We start from the raw sequence: 10,610 nt of genomic DNA, 5'->3' as shown, positions 1-10,610 counted from the left end.
GCATATTAAAATCCATGCAATTATTGACCTTCTTTCCCATTAATCCAAAAAAATCTGAATGTCTACTTTAGAAGACATTCCTGACATTTATCTTCTTAAACCGTGCTATTGTTCGCCATCAATTTAGTACAATGTAAGCTACAAAAGTGAAGCAGCTTTACTTAAAAAAAAAGGAGGGGGAGACAATTTATGGTATCCAGAAAATTAAAGAAATCATCTTTCAGAAAGAAATAACAGGAGAGTATTCTGCCTATTCACAGCTTAGCATCTGAAAGCGTAAAGACTGCAAAATTATCTTTCCTTCAGTAAGTTTTTTTAAATGTAAAGTGAGCCTTTACATATTGCAGAAAGCAGGATGTTAATCCAAAAGCAGAACTTAGCAAAAGCCATGCTTAATTGAGTAATTCACACTACTGCCATTTTTTCTTTTACATCATGAGTTGACAAAACATGTTGGCAACCTCTGATAACTGGAAAAAGCTATGCCTTGCATAAATCCTTATATTAACAAACATTTCCATATTAGGTGTGAGTAAATCAAATAAGTAATGAAAATAATCTAAGAACATCCTTGTTTTCCTCTTTATAGATTCTGAAATGAGTGGTCGCATCTATTCTGTCTAGGTCTGATGCTCAACTTGAAGCTTAAGACTTTCCATCGCTGAAGACAAGCTTCCCAAAATGGATTTCAGACCTCTGCTAGTCTGAAATATGGTCACCAGCAAAGGACCAAACCACTGAGTTGCACTGGCTTAGCATACATCTACTGAGCTGCCCTCACCAACACCATGCACAGTCTCACTCTCTCCCATCTGTACTGCAAAACTACTAGCATTTTAGGAAAAGAATTTCTCACACAGCAAAAATTAGTATTTCCCCTGGAAACTGAAGTCTGCTCACTACCGAAGCAGCACAAGACAAAGCTGCTTCACTCCCTTTTACGAGCACAACATAACTGTGATTGGAAAGGCCCAAACAAGTAGATGAGAGGCACTGAGGATCACAGCCATTATTGAATCTATGGCCTTCTTGAAAACACTTAAACAGGGATACATGAGATATTAAGACCTCTTATTTGGAAGTGAGACCGTGACTACTTATTTTATGTCATTATACAGCCATCAACTGTAAATACTTTATCATTCCTAGAGATTAAAGGGTCTATATTCCCTTGCCAGTGCTCCTAGTCAGCCAGTCTCCTGTGGGTATTTCATTTAGTGCAAAGACATTATATTACACTCAAGCACAACAGTCCTCATAACATACATACTGTTTGTAGGAGGAGCTGCTTCATTTCTGCAAGTGAACAGTTACCAACATAATATTTTTACCACCTCAAGAAGAGACTACCGCCTTTGAATTTCACAGGACATCTGCAAACAGCAGCAGCTGGAAGAAGAAGGAGCTATTTGGGAGGCAGAAAGTGACATTTATTTGTCCCATCAAAATCCGTTCAGGTTTAGCTGAACAAGGCTGTTCAACTGCACTGCCCTTCCCTGGTGTCCAGCAGGACAGCGCTGGCCATCTGCCAAAAGAGCAATGGAACACAAACCTTGAGGATCCTGACCCTTCGCTCCCAAAACGCACCTCTACCGTCACTGCACGTAGGAGCTGCCAGAGGTGCTTTCAAACTAAGGTTAAATGCTTTCCCTCATCTTGGAAGCCTCGGTGATAAAAGCCTATTTCTCAAAGCATTGCTCTTACAGCCATCCTAAGGAATACACGGCGCTTCCGCAAACCACGCAGCCTCGAGGAAGGCACCCAGCAAACCAACCGACATTTAGCTATTTAGTTATTAGTTTATTAGTGGATAATGCATAAGGTCATTGCAACGGAAGCAGGGGAGAAACCAGTTAATCAGGGCAGTTCCACACAAGATGGTTTTTATCTTGCATCTTATTTACAGCACATAGTCATAGGAGCGTATCGCACTCGGGGAGAGAAAGTCTTAACAGACAACCTGCTTTTTCCTATTTTTGGACAGCTTGACTTGGAAGCTCTGAAATTCTCTCTGTATTTTTTTCTAGGCACAATGTATGCCCACATATATCTTAGTTATTTCTAAAATGGTCAGTGAAAAACAAATTATGTGGAAACTTACTGAAACCTGGGCTAATAAAGCATGAGTATCACTTATTTGCCACCCGAGCTGAAGAACTGGCAGCAGTAACGATCTGACTGGGCTTGTTTCCAAGCACCAAATGGCACTGCAGTAACCATAGTCTCCTCTACCTGCTTTTTCTAAACTCAACGTATTCTGCCCTGATTGAGCTAAGAGACCCTTATCAGTCTCTCCCCTCACTCCCAAACTTCAGTTTTAGTGTTAGGCTACAAACTACAGGCTTAGGCTACAAAATAAATAGGCATCTCCGCTTCTATAACCAAGTTTGTAATCCAGACTCAAGCATCTTGCCCAGTATTAGCTCTTAGTCAAATTCAGCTTACTGTTCCCTTGGTCCTGCTTGCTCTTCAGACACATTCTCTCATCCCCACCACATCTTTCATTCTGACCAGTGGTTCCTAATCCCAACATGGATCCAGCTTCCCAGCTCCCCAACTCCAAGCTGGTGGTCTTGTCTTACAGCAGCCGGTCAGGAGCTCCTATTTACCCCACCCAGCCCCCGCCTTTCTTGCCCATACACACAGTCAAGGCAATTTCCCCTCTCCTTCCTGCCTGGAAAGGAGAAGTAAACAAGAGCAGAGGTTGAAAAAGTTCTTCTACTTGTGCTTTAAGCTTTTTCATACCAGCTCTTCCTCTCTTACCAACCCCATACCCTTGCTGTTATGCCCAGATGTACCTCATCCCAAGGCAGCCCTGAATTGCAAATGCATGGAAAGTGCTGCTGAATTTCACACAGCTCTTGTGTACCGAAACATCCTCAGTACAGTCAAACTCAATTTTCCTCCTTGAAAAATTGAGCAATAATAAAACATTCATAAATAACTCACTTGGGCATATCGATATTTTTCCACCCTTTCAATCTCGGAATGAAAGCATTTGGAAAATTTCAACCAAAACGATTCAAACCGAGGTGGACAACCAGCACAATGTCTTGGTTCAAACCACAGAAGTCTGATAGTACTGCACATGCGGAGAGCAGCTTTGTATTTCCAATCATAAGGAAACTTTAAACCCTTATGAAATAAGCTTTAGTTAAGTTTTAGAACTGAGTAATACAAAGTTATTTTAGATCTAAGAACACTCACAATTCAAAAAAAGATTATAGTTCACTTCCAAAAAATAATAATAACAACAAAAAAATCACAGAAACCAATAACCAGCAAGATACTTTACTGTTAAAAATAAAAACAATGCTGATTTCAAGCTCCCTTCAGTACCAAAGGTGTCCGTCTGGCTTAATTTAAGCACCAAATATTTACTGTCCTCTAAATACTTTCACTGATTTTAAGATAAACTAACAGTTATCCAACTGTTATCCAAAAATCCCAACAAATGCCCACCAAGATACATTGAGAAAACAGGTTTTTGCTCTAGTTTTATTAGCGGTATATTTCATACAATTATATTCCACAAGTTTGCATCAAAATAACTCCAAAACAGTCCAACAAAATCAGAGAGAGATGAAAATATTTGAAGTTTGGAACTCTGCCTACTGGCCTCTCTCCTTTTTCCATCCCTCACAGTTAAGAATTCTGTGTTTTTTCCTACTTATTTTTTAAGTAAGATTCCGGTTAATCTTTGAGGCTGAGAAGTTTTTAAAGGTAACAGATATTTTCTAATCCTAAAGCCAACCCTCCTCTCCATTTTTCATTTAAAGTAACATGAAGATCCTTTTGATAACCTGCAAGGAACATGAGTTCTCTCTCACTGTCAGGATTCATTAGTGCCGAACCAATGACCTTTCCTGCCAGAGCACTTACTCCACACACAATGGAACAGAGGGTTGGGTTTTTGAAACCTAAAAGCATCAAAAATAGCAAAAATACAGAAGTAAAGCTGCATGCTATACAGATAACTGAGTATCACTAAGAAATACCTACTTATTTGATTGCTGAACAGGTTTTAACTTTATGTATATGACATTTTGAAGAACTACTAAAATATGACTGATCACATTTCTTGGCTGATAACTAAAGGCCAATCACGCAAAATTAATTGCGAAGACATTTATTATTTGCTGAAAAACGAATTACCAATATTTGCTTCTAATAAAAAAAAAATAAATTAGTTTGATTCTTTTCCTTCTAACGTTTGTAAAAAAGACTGACCTCCACTTTTTCTCTAAACTAACTTTGCTTCTACTGTCCCTAAAGAGTGAAATAAAATTCTGCCCTAAACTACAGTAACACTGGTAAGGAAGCTTGTATTTACAGATTTTACATTGCTGAGATTTTTCTTCTGAAAAAGCTTTCAGGACAATTCCAACAGGAATTTGATTGTGAGATGGATTAATTTCATACACTACATGTGAAACTAAAGCTCTAATGTTCAGACAGAGCCACTACTTCCAGACACAAATGAACTTTTATTTAGTCAGAAAATATGTAAACTATGGTGGATATTTTTCTAAGTTATGAGGTACTTGTCTATTAGCCTGAAATACCATTACATTTTTATTATTTTTTTCACTTTAATAGGAATGCACTAACACTACAATTTCAACTTCTACTTGTGCCAAATTCTAATTGTCCTAAAAATAGTACAGATTAATATAACAGTCCATCATTTAAAGTTTTGCAGGGTGTTGTTTTGGGGTTGGTTTTTTTTGGTTTTTTTTTGCTTAACAGTAGTTAAACTATAAATCTAGGAGTGGATTATTTTACCATTAGTGTTAAACTCTACATTCAGCAAGTATTTGCTGCTAATAACCCCCAAGCGCCCTGTGGTATTTCGCAGAAAAGACCACGCAGAGCTATTTAACTTCAAAAATTAATGAAGAGCAGGTGCAAAAGGCAGTTTTCATAATGGTCTATTTTTGATAAAATAAGCATACTGTAACATTGATGCATAATAAATCTTTATGTGCACAGTAGTTACTCCCATTTTTCACGGTTTTGCTATCCGGACAGTTTCGAATTACAACCAACTATTCAGTATACACATCAACTAAGACTTCCTACAAAAAATAATTTTAGCTATTACTTCACCGTTATTAAACCTTTTGGGAAACTCCACTACTTAATAAATCTCAGAGTCTTCAAATTATCTATTTTCAAGTTAACAGGCTTCTGCCTTACAGAAGAACTGCAAATTCATATGATCAGCCAAGGCTGCAAGGTTCTACATTTCAGTCCAACGTTAGGGCCAACTCTGACACTGGGGGAAAGGACAAAATATTCGTGTGCCTTTCCAGCGAGGTCCCAGAAGGTTGGTTCACATTCATACAGAAATGGTTACAAAGACTAAGCTACTACATGTCTGTATGAGAAAGGCCCAGCAGAGCACATACCGTAACTTTTTGGATGAGTCTTCTCCACTTCTCGTCATTATTGGATTATACACCATCATTATTGTTGATTTAATATCATTAATATTGATTACTTAGTATCAGTATTAGATTGATTACTTAGTACAAGTGCACCAAATCGCAAAGACAGACTCCTAAAACGGAATTTTTAACTTGATTTAAAGCTAGCTGCACAAAGAGCACAGAATGAATAAACAGCACAAGACCTGAAGCACATGTACCCGTCCTGCCACAGTCTGACCTTGAAGTCCTTCACCGACCCACACGTACCCTTCACAAAACTGCAACCACTTTGGCACTGTAGTCCCTTCTAAACCACTACCTGCAGCCCTGGTATTAACGAGCATTTCGAAGACCCAAGAGAGAAACTGTCATTTTGGAAAGCTGAGGGCTCTTCAGCAGCCTCTGAGCGAGACTTCATGGGCTGCGTGGGGACGCGGCTCTGGACATTCTTTGTTTTCTTCTGTGAAAACACATCAATGCCTAAACATTGAAAGCAAGGTACTGAACATCAAGATTTTTCTTAAACTACCAAAGAGTAATTTTTGATTTGTACTTTTCCCTGTTTTTAAGGAGTGTGTTGAACTATCATTTCATTTATCCTTGCGTAATTTTACTTTGAGAATTCTCAGGTACCATCTTTTTTTGAATACAAGAACTGAGGTCTAAAAGGAAATTACATTGGAAATAGGATTCTGTGCAGATTTCCAAAGAGACCACAATCACAGATGTTTTAGAAATACTTCAAAGGAGGAGATAACAGCACACTGAAGCGCTACTGACAGGTATTTTATTGTCTTAAATCTTTAATTTTGTGAAGTTTACTCTCACAAAGAAAAAAAAAGTACCCACTCCCCCATAATTTCAGCACCTCAGACTGACATTTTTATACAATTCCACATGCCTACAGGTTGTACAGTTTCCCCTTTTACTAACTTCCATTATTCAATATAGCTAAAGCATAACTTACACCTGATCAATCACTTTTGGGAAAAAAATGCAATGCAAACTTGTGTCTACAATTCATTAGAGTTGTGAATAGCTCATTGAACATGACTTTCACACACTCAGGCAATCCCACCTTCTGAAAGAACACGAGATAAGGTTACTTTAATCCTTTCAAAGAACTGCACTATTTTGCCTTCCTTTTATCCCTTTAAATATCCTTCCTAGTTAAGAAATTAACATTCTCTCTCATACAATTCTTACACAAATTGTACTTTTACTTTTCTGCATCTCTTGTTAATTACATGATGTTATCTCCAATAATCTATTCATGAAGCACAGATAACTTTGGTTACCAATAAAAGGGAAAACTTAGCATAAATTGCTTAGCACAAAGTTAATCTTATAAAGCAAGGAATAAAGAGGATCTAACAGCTATTATATGACTTATCAGCTTCTCTAAAAGGGTCACTCTACTTTTTTTCATGAGACTAATTAAATACCTTAACAATGTCATTGAAACTTCATGAATCTTTCAATAAAATACACCCTGCCTCTACATCATGTTTTCATTTATTAATCTCACTTAAAATGCAAAGAGCTAGGAGAACCCCATTGACAGTTAAGCAGGGCCACTCAGTTAATTCTTCTTATATGGTTTAAATGCAAAGAATAATGACCACTATAACCTGTGACAATTAAAACTATAGCCATCTGTCACAAGATGTTAATCCTCTTATTTCAGCAGCTACTAGACTTTTTGAAAAGCTTTCCTAAAATGCCTACCTTCTGGTGCAAGGAATTGACTTTTCATCCTCTAGTGTAGGAAGCCCTGCATCATATATCTTGGATATGGTTCAAAAATTTTCAAGTAGAAATGTATATATCCCACAAATCACGGCTCTTCACATTCAAGTTTCATAGTATTCTCATTTACTGCGCACAGCATACACAAAAGGGAATGATTCACTGAAATTTTATAATAAAACTTATTTTGCCATTTCCTTAAGCACAGTCTAAATGACTCAGTAGTGTCCCCGTGATGCCTATGACAATCATGTAATTCCATCAAGGTGAACTAAAACCTAGCAAGCACCATGATTTTCCCCGTGGATTTAGTATCATAAGAAGACCTCACGTAAAAATTCATGCCTTAAATACATTTCAATCAAGGACAAAAAATAAAGTTCAGAGCGATCATAAAACTCAAGACACTGATTGTACGCTACCCATAGATGAGTTTTTTCAAAGCTTCTGGAATGTATTTTCTGAGGGGAAAATGCAAGGAGACAGCAAGTGCTGGTTCAAGCATGTGGACTGCACAGACCCCGGTATTACAGGCACATTGAGTCTGAGAGAATGGGCTGGTATTTTCCTCAACTGAGACGAAATTAATTTTTAATATTAAAATGTTCCACATAACTTCTACATGCTTCTCTTTGATACTACGCAACTCCAAGAGATAAGAAAGCGTGTTGAGGGGTTTAGGCACAAGTCCAGGTCATCTGTAAAAGAAATCACCAATGCCCGATTTCACTGTTTAAGTTACCAAAATAGAATTCAGTCATCACGGAAAACCAGCACAAGCAAGGAGAGAAAGGCATGGAATCCCTTGTTATTTAATCTAATTCATGATCAAATAGCTAAAATAAGGACACAGGCAATAGAGAAAAAGAAGGATACTCCCAGCACACTAAGACAATCCCAAACAGTTCAGGGGACTAAAGCTAAAAATTAGGTTCATTGTATATTAAAAGCATTCCTTTTCAGCAAGTTTCAGGGCATCCCCCCTAATACATCAGGCAGGGACACATTCATGTTGCAAATGGAGGTAAAAATACCCCCAACTTCAGTGTGTTTCTATAAGAGAAGCAACAAAGCAGGGGAGTTGGACTAGATGATCTCTAGAGGTCCCTTCCAACTCTGAAGATTCTGTGATTCTGTGAAAGCAGAACGGCCCACAAGCAACCAGTTCTACAAGAAGGATTGCTGCACAGATAGGTTTTTTTTGTACCTCTGTCTTATCTGCCAGTGAGGTACCTATGTTAGAAAAGGAAAATCTGCAGGACAAGTGGTCCCATTCAAGAACAATTCTCAGAAAACACTCCTAAATGAAGTGCAGGCATAGGAAATGTATTGTTAACTGAATCCCAGCTCTAGCTTTAAATTCCTGACAGTGCTGATGTGCAGAAAACCCATGCTCCCATCCATCTGTTTTGTATGGATGAAGGCAGAGTGTCTCCAGCAAGCAGAGACAAGCCATAATAAGAAACAGTGCGACAGACAAGTTGTAGCAGCCTGCGCTGCCTGAAGGAAGGGTAAACCCAAACCTCTCAGATTAGAGCACAAACCTAAGTAATTTCTTAAACGGGTGTTTTAAACTAATTCATCTAGAAGATTGTTTCACTTTAGCTTGTAATCCTTTTCAGGGGTGTGGTGCAGAGAGCATGTGATCGTTTTTGTTTGGTGCCCTCTATTATTTTAAGATTACATACAATACAAATAGAAATTGGAGAAAGAGTATAAGGGACATTAGTGGCATTTTGAATGATGAACTCTCCCTTGAAAGAAGAGAATTTCATAACCATTTTATTTAAAGACAATTAAATCCTTCTGCATATTTTTTGTGCTGAAAGCTAACAGTTTTAGGGATGTGTGAAAAATTAGGGACTCAGACATTTTGGACTGTCTCTGCTTTCAGAATGAATGAGACAGATATATCTAACAAAATTCATACCTTATCCTTGGACTTACCACAGAGTACTCCATGGAATTATTATTACAGTGTTTATTGACCTAGTGTATCTTGGTGACCTGCAAGTCACTAACAATTAGAAACAACTCTGAGGTCAGAACTAAACTGGGTAATGAATATAAAATTCAGGATTTCTACATTACACTCCAAGCTTGAGGATACAGTTACCGTTAATTTAAAAATACTCTGAGAACCTCAAAGATAAATACATGTGACTTGGGGATGATTCTTCTCCCTTCAACAAAAAATGCGCAGATTGCTACAAAAAAGTCAAGAAGCAGCCAGCTTTATTAGAAGACAAATATTAGAACTGCTGCTAACCTGGACTTTCATCTGTATGAGGAAATAACATTTCTGATCTAACTATTTAGTAGTTAAATTACCCGATACATGATTTTTAATTCCGTAAGGAAATCTCATTTTTGAGATGTTTTACACATCTCTGACCTTGCAAACACATAGATGTGAGAACTTTACATACCCAGAGCTCCCAATGTGCCTGCAGGTACTACTGAGATGTTGCGTATGAAGGCCTGAACATATTTTCCTTTTTGGGTATCCAACAGTCATCCTGTAATATTCCTCTAAATTACCTCATTTTATTGTAAACAGTGGTACAACACTGTTTTATAATAAACAAAGTGTTTTTTTCCTTTCACATTCTAAAGAATTAGCAGGAACTGAAGTTGCAGAAGGTAAATAAATACCAGTTTACATATTTATCTTTTTGGTATTGTGATGACACAAGTCTACCGAATTATCTTTTAAAAGGACATTTTCTGAGCTCAGTGGAGATAGCTTTAGAGAACTATACTATCATCTAGGACTCTGTAATATTATAATAAATATATTTTAGTTCTCCATTCGGTGTTTAAACACTAGATTACTCTTACTGCATTGTAGTAGGAAGTCAATTCTGTATTTTAATTGGATTTCTTTATGAGTCTTGACTTCTGCGAAGTATCTCTTTAACAGTGCCTCATTAATGGCTACATAGCTGTATGTGTAATACTATCCCCTCTTTAGCTTGATAAAAAATTGTGCTTTGCTTACACGGCTTAAAAAACTTCAAATTTCATTCATACAATTATATCAAAACCAACGTACACATTTACATATAAGAAAATATGTCTAAATAAAAACAACTTCTTTACTGTGAGAGTGACCAAGCAGTGGCACAGGTTGCCCAGGCGGGTTGTGGAGTCTCCATCCATGGAGATATGCAAAAGCCATCTGGACATGGTCCTGAGCAACCGGCTCTAGGTGGCCCTGCTTGAGCAGGGGGGTTGGACCAGATGACCTCCAGAGATCCCTGCCAACCTCAGCCATTATGTAATTCTGTATTTAGCAGAAACTACAACTGAGACTAAAGAAAATCTAGTATCAACACCACAGAAAAAAATATAAAACAATCAATTCTACAACTCTGGTTTCCTTGGCAGTGGTAAATAGAAATCACTTAAAGGTACATGACAATAACT

General features: G+C 37.6%; 1 protein-coding gene across 1 annotated transcript in view; it reads right to left on the bottom strand.

Annotated features, from left to right (window-relative positions):
• RBM33 (RNA binding motif protein 33) overlaps window positions 1–10,610 on the bottom strand; it is a 250,480-nt gene that overhangs the window by 54,492 nt on the left and 185,378 nt on the right. The window lies entirely within an intron of this gene.

The sequence above is a fragment of the Charadrius vociferus genome, unplaced genomic scaffold (genome assembly GCF_000708025.1).
Source record: "Charadrius vociferus isolate BGI_N301 unplaced genomic scaffold, ASM70802v2 scaffold255, whole genome shotgun sequence".
Taxonomy (NCBI): Eukaryota; Metazoa; Chordata; class Aves; order Charadriiformes; family Charadriidae; genus Charadrius; species Charadrius vociferus.
This window is presented reverse-complemented; position numbering and strand designations above follow the sequence as displayed.